This window comes from Lolium perenne, chromosome 3 (genome assembly GCF_019359855.2).
Source record: "Lolium perenne isolate Kyuss_39 chromosome 3, Kyuss_2.0, whole genome shotgun sequence".
NCBI classification, from domain to species: domain Eukaryota; kingdom Viridiplantae; phylum Streptophyta; class Magnoliopsida; order Poales; family Poaceae; genus Lolium; species Lolium perenne.
In genome coordinates, this window is record NC_067246.2 from 352,358,570 (window position 1) to 352,364,569 (window position 6,000).

The window sequence follows — 6,000 nt, forward strand, 5'->3', positions numbered from 1 at the left end:
AGAGTTACAGCCGCCTCTGCGGGGCGGAGAACACCAGAGAGAAAAGAGCTCTCCGGCGGCTGAAATCCGCCGGGGAAATTCCCTCCCGGAGGGGGAAATCGACGTCATCGTCACCGTCATCGAGCTGGACATCATCTCCATCACCATCATCATCATCTCCATCATCATCACCGCCGTCTCCACCGCTGCACATCGTCACGGCCGTAGCATATTGGGTTTGATCTTGATTGTTTGATAGGGGAAACTCTCCCGGTATTGATTTCTACTTGTTATTGATGCTATTGAGTGAAACCGTTGAACCAAGGTTTATGTTCAGATTGTTATTCATCATCATATCACCTCTGATCATGTTCCATATGATGTCTCGTGAGTAGTTCATTTAGTTCTTGAGGACATGGGTGAAGTCTAAATGTTAGTAGTGAAGTATGGTTGAGTAATATTCAATGTTATGATATTTAAGTTGTGGTGTTATTCTTCTAGTGGTGTCGTGTGAACGTCGACTACACGACACTTCACCTTTATGGGCCTAGGGGAATGCATCTTGTACTCGTTTGCCAATTGCGGGGTTGCCGGAGTGACAGAAACCTAAACCCCCATTGGTATATCGATGCAGGAGGGATAGCAGGATCTCAGAGTTTAAGGCTGTGGTTAGATTTATCTTAATTACTTTCTTGTAGTTGCGGATGCTTGCAAGGGGTATAATCACAAGTATGTATTAGTCCTAGGAAGGGCGGTACATTAGCATAGGTTCACCCACACAACACTTATCAAAACAATGAAGATTAATTAGCCGTATGTAGCGAAAGCACTAGACTAAAATCCCGTGTGTCCTCGAGAACGTTTGGTCATTATAAGTAAACAACCCGGCTTGTCCTTTGTGCTAAAAAGGATTGGGCCACTCGCTGCAATTGTTACTCTCACACTTTATTTACTCGTACTTTATTCATCTGTTACATCAAAACCCCCTGAATACTTGTCTGTGAGCATTTACAGTGAATCCTTCATCGAAACTGCTTGTCAACACCTTCTGCTCCTCGTTGGGATCGATATTCTTACTTATCGAAGATACTACGATACACCCCCTATACTTGTGGGTCATCAAGACTATTTTCTGGCGCCATTGCCGGGGAGTGAAGCGCTATTGGTAAGTGGAATTGGTAAGGGAAACTTCTACTATTTGTGCTGATTTTATTTCTGCCTGCTGCCATAATTCATTATGGAGAGATCTCCTTTTGAATGTTTTTTTGGAAAATCTACTACTACTGCAAAGGTAGTGGATGAGGCGCCAGGTGAGGAAGAGATACCATACAAAATACCTATGAAAATTATTGAACGCGTAGTGAATAACCGTTATACAGGGGATGGAACTGTCCACCCTGGAGATCATTTACTGTTCTTGCATGAATTATGCGGTTTATTCAAGTGTGCAGGTATTGCTATGGATGAAGTGAGGAAGAAACTATTCTCTATATCGATGTCTGGTAAAGCGGCGCATTGGTATAAATTACTGGATAATGGGGATTCTCTTGAATGGAATGATATTGTGCCCCGGTTTTATTCTAAGTTCTATCCTCCAAGTGAAATTCACAAGGATCGGAACCGCATATATAATTTTTGGCCTCATGATGGAGAGAGTATTGCCCAAGCGTGGGGGAGATTGAAGTCTTTAATGCTCAAATGCCCCATTCATGAGCTTCTTGGTAATGTTATTATTGATAATTTCTATGCAAGACTTTCTTTTGAAGATAAGACCTTGCTGGATACTTCTTGTTCCGGATCATTCACGCGTAATAAGGAAGAGTTTAAAAGGGACCTTCTTAATCGGATCCAGGAAAATACTGAAGGATGGGAGAACGACAAAGATAGAGAATCAGGTATAAATTATGATTATAAATGCATTGAAGCTTTTATGGATACTGATAAATTTCGTAATATGAGTGCTACTTATGGTCTTGATTCTCAAGTTGCTGCAAATCTTTATAAAGCTTTTGCCTCTCATTATGAATTGCCTAAGAAGAATTTTGATAAGTATCATGAACCGTATAAAGATAAAATTGATTCATCTATTAATAAATGCGTTGTAGTTGAAACTGTTGATCATGTTATTCCTGAAGCTTATATTAAAAAACTCCTTTCCCTGCTAAAATGAAGGAGTACTCTGTTATAAATAGCGCGGTTCATAAAAGTGAAAAGAAACCTATAGAACCTGAAGAACAAATAAAAGTTGAACCTGCTGTTGCAATAGTTAAAGATCTTGTGACTGAAAATGTGGAGGATGGTCATATTATTTTCTGTGAAGATGCTTCTAATATTGTTTCACATCCTAATAAACCCAAGCAAGCTAGTGTTCCTATGCTATCTGTTAGAATTGGTGATCATTGCTATTATGGTTTATGTGATATTGGTGCAAGTATTAGTGCTATTCCTTATGAGCTTTACACGGAGATTATGCACGAAATTGATTCTTGTGAACTTGAAGATATTGATGTGGTTATTCAACTGGCTAATAGAGAAACTATTTCTCCAATTGGTATTGTTCGAGATGTGGAAGTTCTATGTGGTAAGATTAAATATCCTGCTGACTTTTTGGTACTTGGTTCTGCTGCTAGTGAATATTGTCCTATCATTTTTGGTAGACCTTTTCTAAACACGTGTGGAGCTATTATAGATTGCAAGAAAGAGAAAATTTTGACTAAATTTGCTGGTGAATCTTATGAGTTTAATTTCTCTAAATTTACCAAAACTCCTTATAAAGCTGTTTTGCATAATAATGATTTTAAAATGGAACAGTGTGCATCTATTGTTCTTGTTCCTAATAATCCCTTGCAGCAATATTTGGAGAATAGCGAGAGTGAAGTTTTTAGGAAAGAAAGAGATGAGCTTGATGAAAATTTTCTTCGCCAACCTATTCTTAAGCATGATTTACCGGTGGAAGATCTGGGTACAACACCACCACCAAAGGAAGATCATGTCTTTGATTTAAAACCTTTGCCTGGTAATCTTAAATATGCTCATATTGATGATAAGAAAATATATCCTGTTATTATTAGTTCTAAGCTTACAGAGTTCGAAGAAGAAAGGTTATTGGAAATATTGAAGAAACACCGAGGTGCTATTGGCTACACTCTTGATGACTTGAAGGGGATTTCTCCCTCTATTTGCCAACACGCCATTAATATGGAAGATGATGCGAAGCCTGTTGTTGAACCTCAGCGTCGTCTAATTCCTAAGATGAAGGATGTGGTAAGAAATGAGGTATTACAACTTCTTGAAGCTGGTATTATATATCCTATTGCTGATAGTAGATGGGTTAGTCCTGTGCATTGTGTTCCTAAGAAAGGAGGAATGACTGTTGTGCCTAATGATAATGATGAGCTCATACCCCAAAGAGTAGTTGTAGGGTATAGAATGTGCATTGATTATTATAAAGTTAATAAGGTTACTAAGAAAGATCATTACCCTTTGCCTTTTATTGATCAAATGTTAGAAAGGTTATCTAAAAATACTCATTTTTGTTTTCTTGATGGTTATTCTGGGTTTTCACAAATTGCTGTTAAAACTAAGGATCAAGAGAAAACCACTTTCACTTCTCCCTATGGAACTTATGCTTATAGACGTATGCCTTTTGGTTTATGTAATGCTCCTGCTACTTTTCAAATATGCATGTCTGCTATTTTTCATGGCTTTTGCGAGAGTATTGTAGAGGTATTCATGGATGATTTTTCTGTCTATGGGAATTCTTTTGATAATTGCTTGCGAAACCTTGATAAAGTTTTGCAGAGATGTGAAGAAACTAACCTTGTTCTTAATTGGGAGAAATGCCACTTTATGGTTAATGAAGGAATTGTATTGGGACATAAAATTTCCGAGAGATGTATTGAAGTTGATAGAGCTAAAGTTGAAGCAATTGAGAAGATGCCCTATCCTAGGGATGTTAAAGGTATTCGTAGTGTTCTTGGTCATGCTGGGTTTTATAGGAGGTTTATTAAAGATTTCTCCAAGATTTCAAAGCCTCTTACTAATCTTCTTCAAAAAGATGTACCTTTTGTTTTTGATGATGATTGTAAGGAAGCTTTTGAAACTCTAAAGAAAGCCTTAACAACTGCTCCTATAGTTGAACCTCCTAATTGGAACTTACCATTTGAAATTATGTGTGATGCTAGTGATTTTGCTGTAGGCGCTGTTCTTGGACAGCGAGTAGATAAAAAATTGAATGTTATTCATTATGCTAGTAAAACTCTTGATGCTGCTCAAAGAAATTATGCTACTACTGAAAAAGAATTGTTAGCTGTAGTCTTTGCTTGTGATAAGTTTAGATCCTATATTGTTGATTCAAAAGTTACTATTCATACTGATCATGCTGCAATCAGATACCTTATGCAAAAGAAAGATGCTAAGCCAAGGCTTATTAGATGGGTACTTCTGTTGCAAGAATTTGATTTACATATTGTAGATAGGAAAGGTGCTGATAATCCAGTTGCTGATAATTTGTCTAGATTGGAAAATATTGCTTATGATCTTGTTCCTGTTAATGATAGTTTTCCAAATGAACAATTGGCTGCAATTAAGGTGAGCTCGCGAGACAGTCCTTGGTATGCTGATTATGCTAACTTTATTGTTTCCAAGTACTTGCCTCCAACCTTTTCAGCTCAGCACAGGAGGAAATTCTTTTATGACTTGAGGCATTATTTTTGGGATGACCCACACTTATATAAAGAAGGAGTGGATGGTATTCTGCGAAGATGTGTTCCCGAATATGAACAACAAGAGATATTGAGTAAATGTCATGGTAGTGCTTATGGAGGACATCACGCCGGAGAAAGAACCGCGCAAAAGGTTCTTCAATCAGGTTTTTATTGGCCGACTCTCTTCAAAGATGCAAGGAAGTTTATTTTATCTTGTGATGAATGCCAAAGGGTTGGTAATATCTCTAGACGCAATGAAATGCCTATGAATTATACTCTTGTTATTGAACCGTTCGATTGTTGGGGATTTGACTTCATGGGACCTTTTCCCTCTTCAGAAGGTAACACTCATATACTTGTTGCTGTGGATTATGTTACTAAATGGGTGGAAGCCATACCTACAAAAAGTGCTGATGGTGAGACCTCTTTAAGAATGCTTTTAGATATTATTTTTCCTAGATTTGGAGTTCCTAGATATATTATGACTGATGGAGGTTCTCATTTTATTCATGGTGGTTTTAGAAAAACTTGCTAAATATGGTATTAATCATAGAATTGCTTCCGCTTATCATCCTCAAACTAGTGGGCAAGTAGAATTATCAAATAGAGAGATTAAATCTATCTTGGAAAAGACTGTTAACAAAACTAGAAAGAATTGGGCTAGTAAATTGAAGGATGCACTATGGGCTTATAGAACTGCTTATAAAAATCCCATGGGAATGTCACCTTATAAAATGGTTTATGGAAAAGCTTGTCATTTACCTTTAGAACTAGAGCACAAAGCTTATTGGGCTGTTAGAGAATTAAATAAAGATCCTAAACTTGCCGGTAATAAGAGGTTGTTGCAATTGAGTTCTCTAGATGAATGGAGAAGTGAAGCTTATGAAAATGCTAAACTCTTTAAAGAGAAAGTTAAAAAATGGCATGATAGAAGGATTATTAAAAGAGAATTTAATATTGGGTATAAAGTCCTATTGTATCGGTCTCGTCTCAGGTTCTTTGCAGGGAAATTACTCTCGAAATGGGAAGGACCATATGTTGTTGAGGAGGTGTATCGTTCAGGAGCAATTAAAATTAGCTCTCTCCAAGGCAATGCCACACAAGTGGTGAATGGACAAAGACTCAAGCATTATATCTCAGGTGATTCTTATAATGTTGATGTTGATATTATTCGAGTGGAAACACCGGAGGCTTTCATCAAAGGACAAATTGACAGTCCGCCAGAACTCGACTTTGAATAGGTAACAGTACTGGTAATAAAAAGTTCGCAATTTACTTTCCGAACAATATTTTTGCTGTTTTTGGAAAATATGAA